The sequence below is a fragment of the Balaenoptera physalus genome (assembly GCF_965194825.1).
Source record: "Balaenoptera physalus genome assembly, chromosome: 1".
Lineage (NCBI taxonomy): Eukaryota > Metazoa > Chordata > Mammalia > Artiodactyla > Balaenopteridae > Balaenoptera > Balaenoptera physalus.
In genome coordinates, this window is record NC_138882.1 from 78,791,032 (window position 1) to 78,815,359 (window position 24,328).

The following is a 24,328-nucleotide window of genomic DNA, read 5'->3' on the forward strand; positions in this document are numbered from 1 at the left end:
ATGGACTTACCAAGCATGTAGGAACTAAGCCCTTACTATATGCTGATACTGAGCTAGTCACTGGGAACTGAAAAGTGAAAAAAGTAGGCCCTACCCTCAAAGCGCTGAGAGACTACTAGGAAGAGTATGCAAGTAAGCAGATGTTTATGGCACAGCAGGATGGGTGTTACCATAGAGGCGAGTAGGGGGAAACTGAGAGGCCCAGAAGAGGGCAACTGTTCTAGTGTGGCATTTCAGGCAAAGCCTTTCTCAAGGCGGTGATGACTTTAGTCGGGGAATGGGAGGATATTAGAGGGAGGCAGGTGAGCCAGGTGACAGAGACTAGGGTAGTCCAGTAAGCCGAATTGCAGGAGTCAATTTACAATGGTGAGAAATCATAAGGTATGTGGGGGGGAGTCCAAGATGTGAGACTCGGTGACAACATGAGGCCAAGCTCATGTCGGGAAGCCATCAGATCCTGAAGGATTTCATCTGTCAGGACTGTGACCCTGGACTTTACCTTGTAGGGGATGGGGGACCTTAGAAGGGTTTAAAGCAAGGCTGCGACGTCGTCAGCTTTGGCTTTTAAATAGCTCACTCTGCTGCCTCTCACACTTCTTTCTTTCATATCCCCTTTTTTTTCATATCACGTGACTCAAAAGCTACATGTGATTAAAGCAGTGAACTCTAAAAATGGGAAATGTTTGTGGGCTGATATTTACATGCACACAGCCCATCAGCTGTCGTGAGGCAGGCCAGTCTGCTGCATGTTATGGGTCTTTCTCTCCTGTGGTCCTTGCTCCTCCTTGGTCTTCTCACTGGTAAGTCTGTCCTTGCCACTGCCTCCCAGGAACCTCTACCTGCCTGCATGTTGGGTTTCTCCAGCAATGGGTCATTTTCACTGAAGATGCCGCCTCGCTGGGAGCCAGACTCTGTGTGTGTGTATGTGTGTGTGTGTGTATGTGTGTGTGTGTGAGGTGTGTGTGTGTATGAGGGGTGCGTGTGCTATCATCTCAGACCATGCAAACCCAGATCGTGTCCTGTCACTTTCACACTTCTTCTGCTAGTGAGTCACAAGGACCCTGGATGTCCCCAGACAGACCGATGGTGGAGGCGTGAGATAGGAGATCTGCCACAGCCAGTTCCAGGACCTCGTTTGCATCTTGCCATTTCAAGCATGATTCTCTTATGTCTCTCTCCCCCAGGCCTCTGAGAGTCACCTTTATTGTGAATTGGGCTTTCCTGTCGCATAAATGACTTCAGTAGGGGATCTCAAACCCGGCACCTCGTGGCTGTTCCTGTCCCTCTGGGTTCTTACTGCTCACTCCCATGCCCCCAAGGATCTGACTGGTGGCAGGAAACAGACTTGAGAACCGGAGGCCAGAGGAACAGAGCTCTTAAGAAACCCGTGGTGAGGGGCCAGGTTCTGCTCTTAGTCTCCAGAGTTTCAGTCTTTCGCTTTCATCCTCATTTAGGAGGAAACCAGCTTGCACTGGTTATCAGGGTCACCTGTCTTCAGGGTGGCCACCACCCCAGCCTTTAGGGTGCCCCTAAGCCTGCTGTAGAATCCTTTAAATGTGTTTAAAACTTGGCAGTTTATAAATAACTTTTACTCAAATTTAAAATAACCTGATCCCAGGCTTCCCTGGTGGTGCAGTGGTAAAGAATCCACCTGCCAATGCAGGGGACACAGGCTCGAGTCCTGGTCCGGGAAGATCCCACATGCTGCAGAGCAACTAAGCCCGTGCGCCACAACTACTGAAGCCCGCGCACCTAGAGCCCGTGCTCCACACGAAAGGAGCCACCACAGTGAGAAGCCCGCGCACCGCAACGAAGAGTAGCCCCCGCTCACCACAACTAGAGAAAGCCCGTGCGCAGCAACGAAGACCCAACACAGCCAAATATAAATAAATAAAACAAATAAATAAATAAAATAATCTGATCCCTACAACGATCTTGTGATATAGATAAGGCAGATAGTATTAAGCATATTTTACAGACGATGGACTGAGAGATTAGGTGACATCTTCTGGCACACAGCTGGTGATCTGTGAGAATGGAAGTCAGCACTGCCCAGCTGTGGGAATGCAGCAGCAGCAAGGAAACTCAGAGAACCACAGTGTCCCCAGCCAAAGTCACAGAATTGAAACTCAGAGGCCAGATTCCTGGAAGCTTCCCCTTGCCTCCACTTTCATATCCCTCCACGAAGCAAGCACATCTGTGAGCTTCCCTTCCTCTGTGGCGTCCAGGCCAGGCCCTTGGAGGTCACTGTTGAGAGGGGCATCCCTAGGGCACGTGGCAAAAGAATGGATGAGACAGGTCTTGCCTTAAGAAATGTTCATATTTCTTCGGTTCAATTCCAGAAACATTTGTTGAGGCCTCTTGTGTGCTGGTCCTGTGCTGTGTGTGTGTGGTGGGGAAAGGGGTCAGTGGCACACGGGGAGGAATTAGGTGTGGTGCAATTCTGCTGCTGGCAGCACAGTGTAGTCCACAGAGCATAAGCTTCGGGGTCAGGCGAACTTGGGTTTCATGTGACCTCTATTGCTTCCTAGCTGGTGACTCTGGGCAAGTAATTTGCTTAAGCTCTTTGAGTCTCATGGTCTTCATCTGTGAAGTGGGAATAAGAATGTGGACCTTACTAGTTTGTTGGGAAAGTTAAATAAAATAATGTGCTTAATGTACTCAGCAGTGTCTGGCACTGGGGTTTCATGTACTGATCTGATCCCTTTGTGTCTATTTCCCTCATTGAATCCAGAAACAGGATACACACATCCCACTGTACCTAACCATGTGGCGAAACCCTCAGCCTTACTTTACTTTACTGCTCCGACACTAATTCCCTTCTACCTTCTCCTGGGGAGCTCATGAACTATGGGGAAAGACAGACAACCCAGCTAGTTGTATGAGGCAGAATGAAGTAAAAGCTTTAAACAAAACAAGCCAACAAAAGCACAGGCTGAAGGAAACTAGGAGGAAGGCATGGCCAGACCGGAAGTATGGAGCTCAGCTAAGGCTCCAGAAAGGAAGCAGCACTTGAACTAGGCTTAACGAGTTACTGCACTCAAGGGTGCAAGGGTGAGCATAGCTGCTTGGTCAAGGTGGAATTCCTCCAGGCCAGACTTTAGGTCCTGGGCCAACTTGGGATGAGAAAGATCCATCTGGTGCCAGCACTGCCTTGGCATGCTTCCAGCCGATTTGCACAATCCTCCAAGTGGAGCCAGAATAGCTCCATGGAAGAAATGAACACCAGGCCGTCCAGTGGACTCTGTGGTGGGCACACAGGATGCTGTACGTCCCCCCGTGTGGAATCCCCACTCCCACAAGACAGCCACCACTCTCTTACCCCTCGTCACCGCAGCTGCTATCACAGGACTTCTCAGTTCAACTTTCAGCAGAAAAACCTCACCACCAGGCCTAGGAATCAGTGATGCAGCCAGTGCTTCTGGATTCCAGTTTGAATCAGGACCTGCATCCCTCCCTGGGCCAGGCAGCCTTTTCTCTTTAAATAACTATGCAGCAGACCTGAGTCAGTTTCAGACTTTCTGCCTCCTGGGACTGTGTGTCGGTGTTGCAAAAATAGAGGTGGGTCGCACTACTTAGGAGTGTTTTTTTTACATTTCTCTGCAAGAGCACTGACTAGTTTTGGTAAGGATGCAAACAAGATGCGGTCACCAACTTATTTCAGTGACGTTAAGTATCTTTAATAATACCATAGTGAGGCATTTACTTGCATTATCTCATTTAACACTCACAAAATCCTGGAAGATGGCACTCCCTGTTTCACAGGTGAGAAAACCAGGACTCAGAGAGGTGAGGTAACCTGCCAAAGATCACACAGCTAGCACCTGGTAGAGCAAGGGCTTGAACTTGGGCAGTCTGACTAGTGCCCTGGTGTTACACTCTTCTCTCAAGGGCAGTATAGGCTAGTATCCAAATGACTGTCCCACTGACCACGCTTAACCTGGCTTGGCTAGCACAGCACCAGCCCTCCTGCTCTAGAAAGATATGTTCCCAGATTCCTGGCTGGGCCTCAGAGGAGCTGGCTTTTGTTTCAGAAGTGGCCAAATAAGCAATTATGGGGGATGCTGGAAAGCGGTTCCTGCTGTGGATGGAGCTGGGCTAAGTGAGTTCTGGTCCTATTCCCTGAATCGGCAAGAGAGTGACTCAGAGAAACGGCAGAGATCACCGCCCCCATAGGCCCCTCCCAAGAATTTTGCTTACTCTCCATCACACTTAGTACCTGCAACCCTTAGGACAGCCTTCATTGATTATTTCCTCATATGTTAATTAATGTAAATGCTGAAGGAGACCACTTTGGTGTGGAGGAGTGACCAAGTTGTGTTCTAGTTCTATCCCTAACTAGCTATGTAGTCTTGAGCAAGGCATGTAAATTCTGTGGGTCTCTGTTTTCTCACCTATAAAATAGGAATAATAATCATGGTCCTGACTCTCTCCCTCAGGCCTGTTGTGAGCCTCCAATGTAATAGGCTGCCTCTGAAGCCTCTGTTCTGTGTTTGCAGAACCAGGGGCTTCCAGAGAGGACCCAGCCCCCATGGTGGTGACTGGGACCCTGGGGGGGTCTGTCATTTTGCCCCTGCAGCTGCAGGATGGACAGCAGGTGGAGAGCATCTCCTGGATGTGTTGTTCGGTCCCCGGGGCAATAGCCACGGTAACCTTGGTAGAACCCGGAGGGCCAGACACCTTTTACCAGGCAGAAACGCAGTACTGGGGTCGTTTGAGTGTGGTGGGCCCAGGCTGCTCCCTGCAGATCAGCCACCTGAGCTGGGAGGATGCAGGGTCCTACCGAGCCCATGTTAATCTGTGGAGTTCCCGCATCACCCATGCCTGGGAGTACAGCCTGCACGTCTATGGTGAGTGTCTGGGGAACGGCAACAGGTGGGTGTGTGTGGTGACTGTCTTTCAGTCATTTTTTTTTTTTAAATAAATTTATTTATTTTATTTATTTATTTTTGGCTGCTTTGGGTCTTCATTGCTGTGCACAGGCTTTCTCTAGTTGTGGTGAGCGGGCATACTCTTTGTTGTGGTGCGTCGGCTTCTCATTGCGGTGGCTTAGGCTCTAGGCACTTGGGCTTCAGTAGTTGTGGCACTTGCGCTTCAGTAGTTGTGGCTCACGGGCTCTAGAGCGCAGGCTCAGTAGTTGTGGCGCACGGACTTAGTTGCTCCACGGCATGTGGGATCTTCCTGGACCAGGGCTCGAACCCATGTCCCCTGCATTGGCAGGTGGATTCTTAACCACTGCGCCACCAGGGAAGTCCCGTTCAGTCATTTTTATAGCCTTTGCCACTTCCCTTTTGGTTACATTTATAATTTTCTTTCTAATTACAAGGCTAACACGTGCTCACTGGGGAAAAACATGGAAAGTAGAGTTACCTGGGAGAATATCCTGAAAAGTCTCGGGGCCCAGGACGTGTCCCAGACCAGTTGCAGCAGAACCCCTGAGTCTGGGCAGAGAATGGTATTTAAGGCCCTGAGAACTGGCTTCTGCCACAACCTACTTGTGTGGCCTTGAGCTTTCTCCTTGCTAAGATAGGAACACTACCTTCTGTGAGAATAAAATTCATGGGAAAGAGCTTTGTAAAGCTCTGTACAGATGTACGAGAACACTATTATCATATTCATTAAGGAAATTTAAACGATTGTTTTAGCAGGGGAAACTACAAAGGGGACAAGGAGTCGGGGGGTGCCAGGCATACGCAGCAGCAAGATCGGCCAGTGAAGACACAGTCAGGTACTTTTAGATTCAAACAGCTTATTACTTATATAGGTAGTGAGAGGGAGAGGGGCCAAAGGTCCCAGATCCCTGGGTCCTCATTCCACACCCCAGAAATGATGACACTGAGAAAAAAGGGACCGGATGAACATAATGGGGGTTGCTGAGAAACAAATTCTAGACTGCAGAGAAGAGGTTTTGTAGTCAGCAGCTCTGTTCTGCGGGGGTGGAGCAGGAAGCCCCGAACCTCATGACAAACTGCTCATGACAGCCTCCCAGGAGGGACCGGTGGGAGGCCCGTGGGAGATGGCTTCAAGGTAATGCCTCACAGGCCACCCTCCTGTCATGTTCTGGGACGATCACAAGGCCTTTTGCAAGACTCGGATTAGCTGTGATTCTAGTCTTTGCTTGAACAACAAGGATGCCATGAATGGCAAGTTCACCAGGCAAGGTCACTATGATGCCATGGCAGAGCTGTTCCTCTACAGTGGGTAGCAGGAAAGGTACCAGTGATGAGTGAGGATGAACACACGAAGCTAAGTGATGGAGAGAAAGTGGAGAACCTTCTCAGACATTTTCCTGGGTTATGTGACAGGAAATATTCCTATTAGATGAAGGCATTTTTTTTTTTTTTTAAGTCGGGGATGATGGAATTGCCGCGGTCAGGTTCACATGGCTGGGGAGAAAGCATTTCTGCCATAAATTGGCCTGGAATGGCTGTGGCCCGTTCCTCAGTTGGGGCAAGGGAACACTGGGTGAGGGGCTGCTGGGACCTGGGGTAGGACTGTTCACCCCAGGGGTGGTGGGAGAGTCCCTCTCACTATGCTGATGGTCATTCTGGCAGGATGAGCTCAGTGTGGATTCTGGGCAGGATATAAAGCTGTGCTAACCAGTCAGAGGTGGGGTCTTCCAGAGAGGGCTCCTGGGGCAAGAGTGATGATAAGGGGCCAGGCTTTCATCCTTCACCGGGTATTTCCCAAGTCACTGGCGGTTCGTGACAGCCTTGTTAACAGGCAGGAAAGGGGTTTGGATTTTTAGGCTAAAGAGACTGAGTCTCAGAGAGAAAAAAATGACATACCCGTGACAGAGAGCTAGAAGGATGCAGAGGGCTGGGAACAGAACTCAGGTACCCCAATGCCACACCCTGGATTTCTCATATGTCCCTGTATTTATCTTCCTGCGCTTGAGAGGACACTGAGGAGACAAGGGCCTGCAGAAGGAGTCACAGGGGAAGGGTTTGGATCCCAGGGCCTGGTCTACGGAAGACACACTGGAGTGAGGCAGCAGAAAGTTACCCAGCAGTGGACATCTCCAGCTTGCCTTCTCCTGGGGGACATTCTGGGCTGTGTTGTCCTATTTTGCACAGTTGAGTTGCCCCTGGGGCTACTGTTAGGTGGACCCCAGGGCAGAGGCCCAATACCAGAGCAGCCTTCTCCCAAGCCTTGTGACTTTGTTGCCTGTCCTGATTGTCTGTTGTCTGCAACTGCTCTTGCGGCTGCCCTCAAACCCTCCTGATTCTGGCCTGGGGAGGCAGGTGGGCAAATAACGAGACTATGGATACCTTAAGGAGAGCATCCGGGTGCCTGGTCCTGGGGTAAGAAGGGATGGAGTGGAGGCGGAAGGGAATGCAAGGACGTAGGAGAAACCTCAAAGGTATAGGGCCACATCCTCTGGGAGCCTCGTTCAGCATCTGGAAGCTCAGTGTATACTGCAGAGCCCCCTACTGGGGAAAGATGTAATTACAACACGGTTCCTTGCTTGCCCGTACAGAGAGCCTTCATCTACTCAGTGCAGGGTGGGAATTCAGCTTTGAGGTCAGATCCATTGGATTTGGGATCGATGAGACTCTGGGCAAGTAACTTAAATAGAGTAGATATAACACCTTCCTTAGCTACTTCATAAGATTGTTCTGGGAATCTGAGGAGATATTAAGTGACGTGCCTTATGAAGCCCAAAGCTTGAGAATAGACGTGGCCAGCTTCTGCCTCTGTTGTTCCTTATGTGTATTCAGGGTGGTGCAGGGTCCTGGCAGCCACGCCTCCTGCTTCTGCCCTGTGAAGGGAAGGCCCAGAGCAGTTTTCCAGTCCTCCGTTGGTTCTTCTTTGCACACACAGAGCAGCTGGCCCGGCCCCATGTCACAATGAGCTCCAGGATGAGTGGGAATGGACACTGCCTCGTTGTACTAACATGCATGGCAGAAAGCAGAGGAGGCACTGCGACCTACAGCTGGACAGCCCTGGGGCCCCGGACTGTTGTGTCCCACGGAGGGTCTGTCCTCAGTGTCTCCTTGAGACCTGGGAACGGTGCTCTGAACTTCACCTGCATGGTCAAGAACCCAGTCAGTAACAGCAGCTCCCTCCCTGTCTTGGTGCCGCCTTCATGCACAGGTACCTGAAACCCAAGCACACACCCTGCTCGGCAGCTCTGGAGTGGACGGAAGCTGGAGGAAGGAGTCTTGTCCCCTTCAGGCCCCAAGGAGAGCGGCGAACACCCTTGAGAGAGTGGGTGGGCCAGGGTTGGTCCGTGTGGTCAGGGGAGAGGGAGGAGACCCGCTGGAGCTGATGGGGAGGCTGGAGGGGTCTGGGCAGGAGGGGCTGGATGGGACCTGTGGCTGCCCCAAGTGGGCAGGGAGGCCCTGACACTGAAGCTGTGGTTTTCTCTCTCCATTTGCAGGACCAGGAATCCTGGGAAGGGAATCAGTAGGGGAGATAGTGGTCAGCACCCTTGGGAAGTCGGCCACTCTGCCCCTGGAGGTCCCGGGGGGGCAGGAGGTTGAAAAGGTTACCTGGAGCTCTCCAGGGCTTGTGGCTATTTTGCAACCAGGACCGGCAGGCAAACCAATCCTGGTTGCTGGGACTCAGGGACCCAAGAGCAGGAGAGTGAATGTCCGCCGCCACGACTACTCTTTTCAGATCAGCTCCCTGAGGCTGCAGGACTCTGGCTCCTATAGAGCCTGGATAACTCTGCAGAGTCCCCTGATCAACATGACCAAGGATTTCACCCTGTGCGTCTATGGTGGGTGGGTGGGGGGGTAGAGGACCTACGTTTGAACTCTGCCCTTTCTTCTCCTCTGCTTGGCCAGGCCAGAGCCTTCTCATAGCTTGAACTATCCCTTCTTGGCACAGACGGTCTGCAAGAGCCCAATATCACGGCCAGCTCTCAGATCATGAAGGATGGGACCTGCTTCATCACCCTGGCTTGCTGGATGGACCAGGCTGGAGAGGATGTTAAGTAGAGCTGGGACCCCCAAGGCCAGGGGGCAGTTGTGTCTCACGGGGGGACAACTCTCAGCGTGTCCTGGAGATCTGGGGTCAGTGACAGGTATCGCTGTACTGCCAAGAACCCCATCAGCCAGAGCTCCAGCTCCATCCCTGTCAGGCCCCTCTGCTCAGGTAACCGCTTCCTTCTGAGAACCTTTCACTGCAGACTCGGTCCAGATTCACAGCATCCCTGCCTGCCTTCCTCAGGGTTCTAGGAGTGGTTAAAGAAAAATAGGGCAGGATTAGTTTGCAGGAGGGAGCGTCTCTGGGGTGGCAGGAGATGAGGGTTCTGGCACTACCATCCCGCTCTGCCCACCTTCTGTCGGCCCCAGACCCCCATGTCTGGACTTGCAGCAGACTCAGCTGGGTATTGGCTCATTCCCGGGACTCCCTGAGGGAAGGTGCTTCCCCCATCCCCACTCAGTCCTGCAGAGCCCAGCGAGGAGGGATCCCAGACCTCCTTGCCTGTGTCCTCAGAGAAGCCTCAGCCCCTACCCCTGCCTAGAGCTGCTCCGAGAGGGTAACAGGGCTGTGTGCTCCTCCAGTGGGCAAGGGTGGCCTCTCCTGGTTTCCACAGGCCATGACAGGAAACCGCCTCGGTCCAAACACACCTCTTCCTCTCCTCTTCTCCACTGACCTCTGAAACAGTTGTCTCTGCTCCCTGTCTCTGGTTCCTCACCAGCCATTCACTCCTCAACCCCTTGTGGCTGGTTTGCCCCAGTAGCATCCTGATAGCTAAGCTCAGGGGCTACTCCTCAATTCTGTTACCCTCGACCTGCTCTCCTCAGCCACGTGGGCTGGACCTCTTCTCTCGGGTCACAGTCCTTCCCAGGACCGATGTTGCCCCATGCCCATGCCTCTCCCCACGCCCCTTGTTTTCTTCCTGTTGCCAAAGGCAGAAAGCTGATTATTTAGAGCCCTCGTCTTCCTCACACTACCAGCCATTGCTCACACCTTCCTCATTTCACGTATTCCTCACCTGGTCTCCTAACTCCCCTCCCCTCCCAATCATCCTCCTGACTGTGCTGCTAGCGGGTTAAGTCTAAATGAAAGCAATGCTCGTGTTTCTTTTCGCTTAAAACCATATAATGTCTGCCCACTATCTAAGGTATAAATATTTTTGCACCTCTTTCTTCATTAAGCAACATGCATTTGCAGAGCATTTTTAAGGCACGCTGTGTTGTTCTAGTCATTGAAGATACAGTGAAGAAGAGGTCTGGATATATTCCCACCCCTTGGGGAACTCACCGTTACAATCATCACGATCTGCAGCTAACCCTAGTAAATGACTTTAGGAGAGCCCTGAGCATGCTGTATAATGGCCTTTGTGCATGTGTCTGTCTTCTCCATTGAACCATGGCAAAGCCCATGCTTACCCTTCTCTGCATCTCTAATACACAGCATGTAATAGGTGTTTGAAGTGTGAATCTGACAAGATTTTAAGGGGCAGCCTATGCTGGGTGTAATGGGACACAAGGAAACAGAATAATTGGCTTCAGACATTAACATTCTCCCTCCCTCTCTATGGGGCCTGGAGGACATTTCAGCTTCATCCCCAGATCCAGCTTCCTCAAGGGGTCTCCAGCCCACTCACACCTCTGACTTTTCTTCCTGGAATACTCCTTACCCTGTTTCCCTGTCTTCCCATTTCTTTTCTTCTCTTCCTTTTATCCAATTCCTAACCTGTGATCATTGTTTATTCAGGTTCCTTCCTACTCTGCTACTTGAGGAAAGAGTTTCTTCTCTTTTTGATCCTGGGAGCTTTGCAGATTAAATAGATTTCACCTTGACATGCGGAGAAGCCAAGAGGAAGAATGTGAGAAGAGGGTCATCCTGTGAGACACAGAGATAAGGAAGTCTACACAGAGAGAGAGTGTGACCTGATACCAGCATCTCCTGGTGTGAGTGAGAGAGAGACATCAATTCAGATTAAGTGTAAAACTGATTTCTTTTGCAGACCGAGTTCAAAACAAACAAGAAACTGCTACATATCTTCAGCTTAAAATAATCTGTTTATGTTTTGTTTAACTGTGTTTTAAAGTGTTCAGAAAGAAAAGAGGGCTTATTCACATAAGAAAACTTGAATGGTTTGAAACATAGTTAATATATAATGATAATACATAATTAACAAAACTATTAAATTTTGTACATATACATTATTTTTTTGTTAAAATTTAAGTAAATGGGCTCAGACGGCCCAGATTCAACTTAAATTTCGTCTCCTTGGAGCAGCCTTTGACCACCTTATTGAAGCGGATCTTACTTCTTATTCATAGTCATTGTACCCGGTTCAGTTTTGTCAAATTATCACAATTTGTAAATATATATTTATTTGTTAGTTGTCGTGGTCTGAACGCGGGTTGGAAAATAACTTCTAGACACAAGGCAGAATGTAAAGAAGATAGAATTTATTGGAGGGAAGGGTCGCTGCCAGAACAGCGTGTCAACTTCCTAGTAGTCTGGGACAGTCAAGCCCGAACATGTGCTATTATTGCTCAGTTTTTATAGCCAGAAAACAAAGGAATGGTCCAAGGTGAAAATTTCATTTACTGATTGGTCGAGGCACATATACCTTCCTTCTATAGGGTGGGAATGGGACAGGACATATGCCTTTCCTTATTTGGGACAGGTCCTGTTGCCCAGGTGGGCATTGCCCAGGTGGGCTCAGGAATTTTGTAACCATTACAACATGGTGGGGAGGGCAATTAAGAGTCCAGTAGGGAGTGTAACGCTGACACTTTTTCAGGCAGCGCCGTCCTTTATCCTTGAAGCATCATTGTCCTTGGAGCACCACATTAGTTTACTTGTTTATTGTCTGTCTCCCCCACAAGACATTCACCCCATGAGGACAAGAACTGTATCTATTTTGTTTACAACTGTAAACCCAAAGGGTAATAGAGTTCTTGGCTTGTGGTAGATATTTCAATATTTTTTCAATGCATGAATAACTAGATGGATTAGAGTTGAGAACATTCTTTTTAAGATTTGAAGACTATCAGGAAGTTTCATAAAAATCTGGGACCTATACCATTGTGTGTGTGTGTTTTTCTTTCTGCTTTTGATAAAGGAAGAAGAAAATGGGATCTTTAGCCTAAAATTTCCTTGAATGCTCAACAGCTAGCAAAAGAAAGAAGTTAAAATAAGAAGAAAGTCTTTTCTAGGAGGTTCTGACATCAAGCTGCTCTGAAGTGCTAAATAGGTTGATCTAGAGTTTGAACCATATATAAACAATGGAGCCAAAATCATAAGTTAGGTGTGAGAGAGACCTTGAACATCTTCTCTTTTTTCACTCTCAGCTGATTACCTTGGTTCCTATTTCACTTACCGTGAGGATTGACAAACTCCATCCATTACACACAAATCTTCTAGTCAAGTAGTTAGTGATTTATTCTGAAATATAAATGGGTTGCTGGAATCGCAAGATATTTGAGGAAAACCTCAGTTGAGAAAGACAGTCTCCAAAAAAACAGAATCAATTAAAAAAAAAAAAGGAACTTGGAAGACAGATAATGCAGGGAGCAAGAGAAAATGAAATAAAAGCCCCTAAACATGTATTTAATATTCTTAGAAACATATGAGAAGACATTACATTTTTAAAAAGGAGTGGGGAGCTTCTCAAGATGGCAAAGGAGAAGACGTGGCACTCACCTTCTCCCCACAGATATATCAAAAATACATCTATATGTGGAACGACTCCCACAGAACCTCCATTGAAAGCTGGCAGAAGGCCTCAGACTTCCAAAAAGGCAAGAAAATCTCCACGTAACCAGGTAGGGCAAAGGAAAAAAGAAAAGAAAAAGAGACAAAGGAATCGGGATGGGACCTGCACCTTTGGGAGGGAACTGTGAAGGAGGAAAAGTCTCCACTCACTAGGAAGCCCCCTCACTGGCGGGGATTTGGGGGGAGCTTCAGTGCCTCAGAGGAGAGCGCAGCAACAGGTGTGCGGAGGGCAAAGCAGAGAGACTCCTGCACAGAGGGTCAGTGCTGACCAGCACTACTCAGCCTGAGATGCTTGTCTGCTCGCCTGCTGGGGTGGGTGGTGGCGGAGTGCTGAGACTCGGGCTTCAGAGGTCTGAGGTTGGCTGTGTGAAGACAGCCTGAGGGGGCTTAATGCACTACAGCTGAGGGAGTCTGGGAAGAAACCTGGGCCTGCCAGAGAGGCAAGAGACCACTGTTGGGGGGGTGCGCAAGGAGAGGAGCAGGCCTGCCATAGGAGCTTCTATCTCTGTGCACTCACAGGTGGCAGGGCACTGCCTACACAAGCTCCAGGGGCAGGCGTGAGCTGCGGCTGCTATCTTGGACCCCAGAGGCAGGTCTGCTGCTGCCCCTACCACCAAGGGTCCTGTGAGCAAGAGCAGGCCACTGCCCACCCCTTTCCGGGAGCCTGTGCAGCCTGCCACTGCTGAGGGCCCTGTGATCTGGGGCCAAATTCCCCAGGAGAGCGCACAGCACGCCTCAGGCTGTTGCAACTTCCTGCTGGGCTCTGCCGCCACAAGGCAGTCCTCACACATCCCAACTGTGACTGCTGTATCCCTCCCTCTCCCTGGCCTGAGTGAGCAAGTGAGCTCTAATCAGACACTGCTTTTGCCCCCTCCTGCCTGGGCGGGGAACAAATGCCTGAGGGTGGCCCACATGGAGTGGTGGGGCCAAAACCAAAGCTGAGCCCCAGTGGCAGTGCAACCAAAGAGGAAGGGAAATCTCTCCGTGCAGCCTCAGGAGCAGCTGATTAAATGCCCACAATCAGCTTGGTAAACCTTGCATCTGTAGAATATCTGAATAGACAAGTGTTCCCACAATTAAGGCTGTGGACTTTGCAGGTAACTGTGGACTTTGGGGGCAAGGACACGCAGGAGTTGGGACAGTTCAGAGTCTGAGCTGGCCCCGAAGTGCCTACAGCAGGTCCAGAGAACTACCTAGAGGTTTTGGAGGACTTCAGGTGGAGGCAGGGATTCACTGTGGCTCACTGAGGGGGGAAGGACACTGACAGCTGAAGCCCCAGGAAAATGTTATCATTTTTACAATTATTTTTGTTATTTGGCTTTTTCTGTTGTTGTCCTTTTTCTTTTATTTTTTACATATTTTTTCTTTTATTTTTTATGCTTTTATTTTTAATATATTTAAAATTTTTTTCTATTTTTACTTTACTTTTTTGTTATATTGTGTTTTTTCCTTGTTCTTGTTTTTTTTCTTTGCTTGGCTTTGATTTTATCTTTTTTAACCTATAGTTTCTATTTTTACTTTACTTTTATCTTTTGTGTTTTTTCCTTTTATTTTCTTATTTCTTTTATTTTGTTTTTATCTTTTTTTTGATCATTTTTGTGTGTTTGTTTTATGCTTTTTTGACTTTTTTTAACTTTACTTTCTGTTTTTGATTTGTTTTTTGTCTTTGTTAGTTTCGTTTTTATTGTTTGTTTTCGTTTTCAGGTTCATTTACTGTTTGGTTGCTCTCTTCTTTTTAGTTATCTCTCTTTCCCTTTATTCTCTGTTTTTGTGTGTCTGTGTGTTTCTTTGTGTGTTTTTGTCTGTTTGGTTTTGCTTTTACCATTTGACTTGGGGTTTTGTTTGTCTGTTCGTTTTCTTTCTTTATTCCTTTTTGTTTTTTCAAGCCACGTGGCTTGTGTGGTCTTAGTTCTCTGGCCAGGCTTTGGGCCTGAACCTCAGGTGGGAGAGCCAAGTCGAGGACTCTGGACCACCAGAGACCCCCTGGTCCCAGGGAATATTAATCAGTGAGAGCTCTCCCAGAGGTCTCCATCTCAACACTAAAACCCAGCTCCACCTAAGGGCCAGCAAGCTCCAGTGCTGGATGTCCCACACCAAACAACTAGCAAGACAGGAACACAATCCCACCCATTAGCAGACAGGATGCCTAAAGCCATACTAAGCTCACAGACACCCCAAAACACACCACCTGACGCAGCCCTGTCCATCAGAGGGACAAGATCCAGCTCCACCCACCAGAACAGAGGCACCAGTCCCACTGCCTGGAAGCCTACACAAGCCACTGGACCAGCCTCACCCACTGGAGGCAGACACCAGAAGGAAGAAGAACTATGACCCAGCAGCCTGCAGAAAGGAGACCCCAAACACAGCAAGTTAAACAAAATGAGAAGGCAGAGAAATATGTTGCAGACAAAGGAGAAAGATAAAAACCCACAAGATCAAATAAATGAAGAGCAAATAGATAATCTACCTGAAAAAATATTCAGAGTAATGATAGTAAAGATGATCTGAAATCTCGGAAATAGAATGGAGAACATACAAAAAATGTTTAACAAGGACATAGAAGAACCAAAGAACAAGCAAACACTGATGAACAACACAATAACTAAAATTAAAAATACTCTAGAAGGAATCAATAGCAAAATAACTGAGGCAGAAGAATGGATAAGTGAGCTGGAAGATAGAATGGTGGAAATAGCTGCCATGGAGCAGAATAAAGATAAAAGAATGAAAAGAATTGAGGACAGTCTCAGAGATCTCTGGGACAACATTAAACACACCAATATTCGAATTATAGGGGTGCCAGAAGAAGAAGAGAGAGAGAAAGTGTCTAAGAAAATATTTGAAGAGATTATAGTTGAAAACTTTCCTAACATGGGAAAGGAAATAATCAAGTCCAGGAGGTGCAGAGAGTCACATACAGGATAAACTCAAGGAGAAACAGGCTGAGATGCATATTAATCACACTAACAAAAATTAAATACAAAGAAAAGAAAAGATAAGACAGTCTCTCAATAAGTGGTGCTGGGAAAACTGGACAGCTACAGGTTAAAGAATGAAATTAGAACAATCCCTAACACCATACACAAAAATAACTCAAAATGCAATAAAGACCTAAATGTAAAACTGGACACTATAAAACTCCTGGAGGAAAACATAGGCAGAACACTCTTTGACATAATTCACAGCAAGATCTTTTTTGACCCACCTCCTAGAATAATGAGAATAAAAACAAAAATAAATAAATGGGACTTAATGAAACTTAAAAGCTTTTGCACAGCAAAGGAAACCATAAACAAGAAGAAAAGACAACCCTCAGAATGGGAGAAAATATTTGCAAACAAAGCAACTGACAAGGGATTAATCTCCAAAATATACAAACAGCTCATGTAGCTCAATACCAAAAAAACAAACAACCCAATCAAGAAATGGGTGGAAGAACTAAACAGACATTTCTCCAAAGAAGACATACAGTTGGCCACAGGCACCTGAAAACATCACTAATTATTAGAGAAATGCAAATCAAAACTACAATGAGGTATCACCTCACACCAGTCAGAATGGCCATCATCAAAAAATCTACAAACAACAAATGCTGGAGAGGGTGTGGAGAAAAGGGAACCATCTTGCACTGTTGGTGGGAATGTAAATTCATACAGCCACTATGGAGAACAGTATGGAGGTTCCTTAATAAACTAAAAATAAAATTACCATATGACCCAGCAATCCCAGTACTGGGCATATAACCTGAGAAAACTATAATTCAAAAAGACACATGAACCCCAATGTTCACTGCAGCACTAGTTACAATAGCCAGGTCATGGAAGCAACCTAAATGCCCATCGACTGACTAATGGATAAAGAAGATATGGTACATATATGTAATGGAATATTAGTCAGCCATAAAAAGGAACAAAACTGGGTCATTTGTATAGACATGGATGGACCTAGAGACTGTCATACAGAGCAAAGTAAGTCAGAATGCGAAAAACAAATTTCGTATATTAACGCATATATATGGATTCTAGAAAAATCATACAGATGAACTTGTTTGCAAGGCAGAAATAGAGACACAGATGTAGAGAACAAACGTATGGACACCAAGGAGGGAAAGGGGGGGTGGGATGAATTGGGAGATTGGGACTGACATATTTACACTACTATGTATAAAATAGATAACTAATGAGAACCTGCTGTATGGCACAGGGAACTCTACTCAGTGCTCTGTGGTGACCTAAATGGGAAGAAAATCCAAAAAAGAGGTGATATATGTATACATATAGCTGATTCACTTTGCTGTACAGCAGAAACTAACACAACATTGTGAAACACCTATACCCCCCACAAAAAAAAAAAGGAATAGAATGGAAAATGGAGGAGTAGGAAGACCCTGAGCTCATCTCCTCCCACAGGCACAGCAAAATTATAACTATTTACAGAGAGACTATTGATGAGGTTGTTTCCATGTCTTGGCTACTGTAAATAGTGCTGCTATGAACATTGGGGTGCACGTATCTTTTCAAATTAGAGTTTTCATCTTTTCTGGATATATGCCCAGGAGTGGGATTACTGGATCATATTGCAACTCTAATTTTAGTTTTTTAAGGAACTTCCATACTGTTTTGCATAGTGGCTGCACCAATTTACATTCCCACCAATGGTGTAGGAGGGTTCCTTTTAGACTCCACTCTTAAAGTGGACACACAGGATCTCACATACTCTGTGACCCAGGGTGGATCAGACCCACCTGCTGACCTTGGAGAGCCTCCAGAGAAGCAGGAGGCTCCTGGAACTCACCTTGGGGACATAGACACAGGTGGCAGCCATTTTTGGGAACTTGTCCTACTACCTGGGCACTGGTGCTGGCAAGTGCCATTTTGGAATCCTCCCTCTAGCTTATTAGTGCAGGGACCTGGCCCAGCCCACCAGCCTGTTGGCAGCAGTACTGGGATGCCCCAGGCCAAGAAGCTAGCTTGGCAGGGGCGCAGCCCCACCTACCAGCAGGCCTGGTCCTAAAGACGCCCTGAGCCCATAGCCACTTCCACCAGAGGGCCTAAGACCCAGCCCCTCACACCAGTGGCCTGGCACTCGCCCTGGGACCAGCTTCACCCACCAGTGGGCAGGCATCAGCTCCAGGACCCCTTGGGCCCCAGCCCTGTCCACCAGTGGCCTGAAACACCAACTCTGGGAATCTCTAGGGCCCTGATGGCAGATACCTGGGACCCAGCTCTGCCCACAGTGAGCCTGCACTAGGCCCAGGACCAGGTTTCACCCACCAGTAGGCTGATAGGAGCTCCAAGAGACCTTGGACCACTTAGCCAGCTACCCCAGGATCCAGCTCCACTCACCAGCAGGCCAACACTAGATCTGGGACCCCTGGTTCTGTAACCACACACTCCAGAACCCAGCTCTACCTAAGTGGGCCAAGACTAGCCCCTGGCCCTCCTGGGGTCCTGCAGCCAGCAGCCTCATGACAAAACCTGCCCACCAGTGGCTGGCAGCCTCTGCATAAGACAGGACCTGGCAATCAACTGGGGGCCAGTCACGCCTACCAGATCACCCACTGTAGTCAGCCCACAGCAATAGAAGGACCCACACAGCCCAGATAGGGAACATCCCTAAAGCATATAGCTCCAGTGATCAGAAGGGAGTGTGTTGCTGGGACACATAGGATGTCTCCTACAAAAGGCCACTTCTCCAAGGTCAAGAAATGTAGCCAATCTATTGGATACATAGAAATAAAAACAACAAATTAGGCAAAATGAGGGGACAGAGAAGTGTGTTCAAAATGAAGGAAAAAGAAAAGCCCAGAAGAACTAAGTGAAGTGGAGATAGGCAATCTACCCTATAAAGAGTTCAAGGTAATGATCAGAAATATTATCATAGGGACTTCCCTGGTGGTGCAGTGGTTAAGAATCCACCTTCCAATTCAGGGGACATGGGTTCTATTCCTGGCTGGGGAACTAAGTTCCCACAGGCTACAGGGCAACTAAGCCTGCACACCACAACTACGGAGCCTGCACTCTCTGGAGCCCATACACCACAACTAGAGGGTCTATGCACTGCAACTACTGAGCCCGCGTGCTCTGGAGCCTGCACGCCACAACTAGAGAGAAGCCTGCGTGTTGCAATGGAGAGCTGATGCACCACAGTGAAAGATCCCACGTGCCACAACTAAGATCCCATGTACCACAACTAAGACCTGATGCAGCCAAATAAACACTAAAAAAAAAAGAAAAAAGAAATATCATCATAGAACTCAGGAGAAGAATAGATGAACAGAGTGAGCAGTTAGAAGTTTTAACAAAGAGTTAGAAAATATGAAGAAGAACCAAACAGAGATGAAGAATACAATAACTAAAATGAAAAGTACACTAGATGGAATCAACAGTAGGTTAGATGATACAGAGGAACGGATCAGAGATCTGGAAGACAGAGTAAGGGAAATCAGTGTAGAGGAACAGAAAAAAAGAATAAAGAAAAAAAAGAAATGAGGGCAGTTTGAGAGACCTCTGGGACAATATCAAGCATACTAACATTCACATTATAGGGGTCTCAGAAGGAGAAGTGAGAGAGCAAGGGGCAGAGAACATATTTGAAGTCATAGTAGCTGAAAACTTCCCTAACATGAGAAAGGAAACAGACACACAGGTCCAGGAAGTCCCAAACAGAATCAACCCAAAGAGGAACACACCAAGATGCACTGTAATTAAAATGTCAAAAATTAAAGATAAAGAGAGAATATTAAAAGCAACAAGGAAAAGCAGCAAGTTACAGTCATGGAAACTTCCATATATCACCTGATTTTTCAGCAGAAACACTGTAGGCCAAAAAGGAGTGGCCCAATATATTTAAAGTGATGAAAGGGAAAAACCTGCAACCAAGAATACTCTACCCAGCAAGACTTTCAATCAGTTTTAATGGAGAAATCAAAAGTGTTACAGACAAGCAAGAGCTAAAAGAGTTCACACCACACCAGCTTTATAAGAAATGTTAAAGGAACTTCACTAAGTGAAAAAGAAAGGCCACAACTAGAAACATGAAAGTTATGAAAGGAAAAATCTCATTGGTAAAGGCAAATATACAGTAAATGTAGCAGATCAGCCATGTATAAAGTGAGTAGGAAAGGTAAAAGACAAAAGTAGTAAAATCATCTCTATCTGCAATAAATAGTTAAGGGATACACAAAACAAAAAGATGTAAAATATGATGTCAAAAACAGTAAACGTGAGGAGGGGATAAAAATTCAGGGTTGTAAAATGTATTTGCACTTAAGAGATCAGCAACTTAAAACAATCACAGATAGATAGATAAATAGTTATGTACAGTGTGGAGAATATAGTTAATAACTATGTGTATCTTTGAATGGTGACATATTGTAACTAGACTTATCCTGGTGATTATTTTGAAATGTATAGAAATACCAAATCACTATGTTGTGTAATAGGAACTAACACAGTGTTGTAGGTCAAATATACCTCAAAAACAAACAAACAAACTTATAGAAATAGAAAGCAGATTTGTGGTTACCCGAGACAGTGAGGTGGGGGGAGGGAGAATTGGATGAATTGGTGGGCAGAAAGTACAAACTTCCAGTTATAAGATAAATCAGTACTAAGGATGTAATATATAGCATGATAAATATAATTAACACTGCTGTATGTCATATGTAAAAGTTGTTAAGATAGTAAATCCTAAGAGTTTTCATCCCTAGGAAAAAAGTTTTTTTCTATTTCTTTAGAAATAGAAAATTTTATATTTTTCTATAAAATAGAATTTTATATCTACATGAGATGATGGATGTTCCCTAAACTTATTGTGGTAATCATCCCATGATGTGTGTGAGTCAAATCATTATGGTGTATACCTTAAACTTATACAGTGCTGTATGTCAATTATATCTCAAAATTGGAAGAAAAAAATAAAATAAAACCTTAAAAAAAAAGGGAATAGAATGCCAAATAAGAAAAACTGAAAAAATCAGAAAATAAGGAAACGCTCTACAAAATAAAAATATATGCTAACAAAAATAAATAAAAAACAATGGAATTTTTGGAAAATTAAGTTGAGGAACTCAGAAAGCAGAGCAAAAGGCAAAGAGATAAAAATAAAAGAGAAAAGATAAGACAGTTAAAGAATCAGCCCAGCAACCCCAACATCTGAACAATACAAGTTCCAGTAAGAGAGAGTCAAGAAAACAGAGAGAAGAAATTTAAGACAGAAATAATAAAATTTTTTCCCCTTAGATCTAAAGAACATATGTTTTTCAATTGAAAGGTGTTAAAAAAAAACCTAAATCCAACTGAGTAAAGTTGAAGATCTAATTGTCTTTATTCAATGATTCATGAATAGATCGGCATACCATCTAGTAAATAGAAAGGTGTTCTGAGGAGCTGTACAAAATGGAGGGTTTTTATAGGAGTGTTGGGCAAAGAATTTGTCATTAAAAGAAAAGAAAGAATGGTTTTAGCCTGGGTCGCTTTCTTTTGGGAGGAAGGTGAGGGTCTACCATGCAGACTATCTCTTCTTCCTTTGACAGGGGGATGGAGAGAACACATGTGACAGAATACCTCACTGATACTCACCAGAAAATTCCAGACTGGCTAATTAAGATTATGTCCCTGGGGAAGGTCATAACTACAGTTAGGTCAGATATTAAATCTAGGTTTGTGGTCATGGGCTTTAGCACAAGTGACACCATTTTGGGCCTGTGGTTTTCTCTTTCACAAAGTGCCCATCTGATTCCCAGAAATATAAATGAAAAAACACCCACTTCCAGCCACAAGATTGTGCATAGAAAAAGAACAGGAATAGAAAAAATATTCTCAAAACTTTCAGAGAGAAGGGGCTTCCCTGATGGCGCAGTGGTTAAGAATCCACCTGCCAATGCAGGGGGGCACGGTTTTGAGCCCTGGTCTGGGAAGATCCCACATGCCGTGGAGCAACTAAGCCCGTGTGCACAACTACTGAGCCTACGCTCTAGAGCCTGCGAGCCACAACTACTGAGCCTGTGTGCCACAACTACTGAGCCCGTGCACCTATAGCCCGTGATCCACAACAAGAGAAGCCATCATGATGAGAAGCCTGTGCGCCACAACGAAAAGTAGCCCCCAATTGCTTCAACAAGAGAAAGCCCGCGCAGAGCAATGAAGACCCAATGCAGACAAAAATAAATAAATAAATTTATAACAAACAAAAAAACAAAAAGAACAAAAAACCCAACTGACTAGTAAATTGGCTGAATTTGCCAGCTGACACCAGGAGGGGGCAGCAACGAGCTGACCCAGGGCTTTCTAAATGACTAGATGGAAAACCCTGAACTCACTACTGTGCATTGTGACCTTGCTTTCACTGTTTCCTCTGTTTTTTTTTTTTTTTTAATTTTTAAATTTAATTTTATTTATTTTTTATACAGCAGGTTCTTATTAGTTATCTATTTTATACATATTAGTGTATATATGTCAATCCCAATCTCCCAATTCATCCCACAACCACCCCCCCCACCACTTTCCCACCTTTGTGTCCATACGTTTGTTCTCTGCATCTGTGTCTCAATTTCTGCCCAACAAACCGGTTCATCTGTACCATTTCTCTAGGTTCCACATATATGCGTTAATATACGATATTTGTTTTTCTCTTTCTGACTTACTCAACTCTGTATGACAGTCTCTAGATCTATCTCTATAAATGACCCAATTTTGTTCCTTTTCATGGCTGAGTAATATTCCATTGTATATATGTACCACATCTTCTTTATCCATTCATCTGTTGATGGGCATTTAGGTTGCTTCCATGACCTGGCTATTGTAAATAGTGCTGCAATGAACATTGGGGTGCATGTGTCTTTTTGAATTATGGTTTTCTCTGGGTATAGGCCCAGTAGTGGGATTGTTGGGTCATATGGTAATTCTACTTTTAGTTTTTTAAGGAACCTCCATATTGTTCTCCATAGTGGCCATATCAATTTACATTCCCACCAACAGTGCAAGAGGGTTCCCTTTTCTCCACACCCTCTCCAGCATTTGTTGTTTGTAGATTTTCTGATGATGCCCATTCCAACTGGTGTGAGGTGATACCTCATTGTAGTTTTGATTTGCATTTCTCTAATAATTAGTGATGTTGAGCAGCTTTTCATGTGCTTCTTGGTCATCTGTATATCTTCTTTGGAGAAATGTCTATTTAGACCTTCTGCCCATTTTTGGATTGGGTTGTTTGTTTTTTTAATATTGAGCTGCATGAGCTGTTTATATATTTTAGAGATTAATCCTTTGTCCGTTGATTCATTTGCAAATATTTTCTCCCCTTTTGAGGGTTGCCTTTTCGTCTTGTTTGTAGTTTCCTTTGCTTTGCAAAAACTTTTGTTTCATTAGGTCCCATTTGTTTATTTTTGTTTTTATTTCCATTACTTTAGGAGGTGTATCAAAAAAGATCTTGCTGTGATTTATGTCAAAGAGTGTTCTTCCTATGTTTTCCTCTAAGAGTTTTATAGTGTCTGTCTGGTCACATTTAGGTCTCTAATCCATTTTGAATTTATTTTTGTGTATGGTGTTTGGGAGTGTTCTAATTTCATTCTTTAACCTGTAGCTGTCCAGTTTTCCCAGCACCACTTATTGAAGAGACTGTCTTTTCTCCATTGTATATCCTTGCCTCCTTTGTCATAGATTAGTTGACCATAGGTACATGGGTTTATCTCTGGGCTTTCTATCCTGTTCCATTGATCTATATTTCTGTTTTTCTGCCAGTACTATACTGTCTTGATTACTGTAGCTTTGTAGTATAGTCTGAAGCCAAGGAGCCTGATTCCTCCAGCTCCGTTTTTTTCCCTCAAGACTGATTTGGTTATTCAGGGTCTTTTGTGTTTCCATACAAATTTTAAGATTTTTTGTTCTAGTTCTGTAAAAAATGCCACTGGTGATTTGATAGGGATTGCATTGAATCAGTAGATTGCTTTGGGTAGTATAGTCATTTTCACAATACTGATTCTTCCAATCCAAGGACATGGTATATCTCTCCATCTGTTTGTGTCATCTGATTTCTTTCATCAGTAGCTTATAGTTTTCTGAGTACAGGTCTTTTACCTCCATAGGTAGGTTTATTCCTAGGTATTTTACTCTTTTTGTTGCAATGGTGAATGGGATTGTTTCCTTAATTTCTCTTTCTGATCTTTCATTGTTAGTGTAGAGGAATGCAAGAGATTTCTGTGCATTAACTTTGTATCCTGCTACTTTACCAAATTCATTGATTATCTATAGTAATTTTCTGGTGGCATCTTTAGGGTTCTCTATGTATAGTATCATGTCATCTGCAAACAGTGACAGTTTTACTTCTTCTTTACCATTTTGTATTCCTTTTATTTCTTTTTCTTCTCTGATTGCCATGACTAGGACTTCCAAAACTATGTTGAATAAGAGTGGCGAGAGTGGACATCCTTGTGTTGTTCCTAATCTTAGAGGAAACACTGTCAGTTTTTCACCATTAAGAATGATGTTTGCTGTGGGTTTGTCATATATGGCCTTTATTATGTTGAGGTAGGTTCCCTCTGTGCCCAGTTTCTAGATGGTTTTTATCATAAATTGTTGAATTTTGTCAAAAGTTTTTTCTGCATCTATTGAGATGATCATATGGTTTTTATTGTTCA

General features: G+C 45.3%; 1 long non-coding RNA gene across 1 annotated transcript in view; it reads right to left on the reverse strand.

Annotated features, from left to right (window-relative positions):
• LOC309639868 overlaps window positions 1–24,328 on the reverse strand; it is a 423,467-nt gene that overhangs the window by 96,406 nt on the left and 302,733 nt on the right. The gene's annotated exons all lie outside the window — the stretch shown is intronic.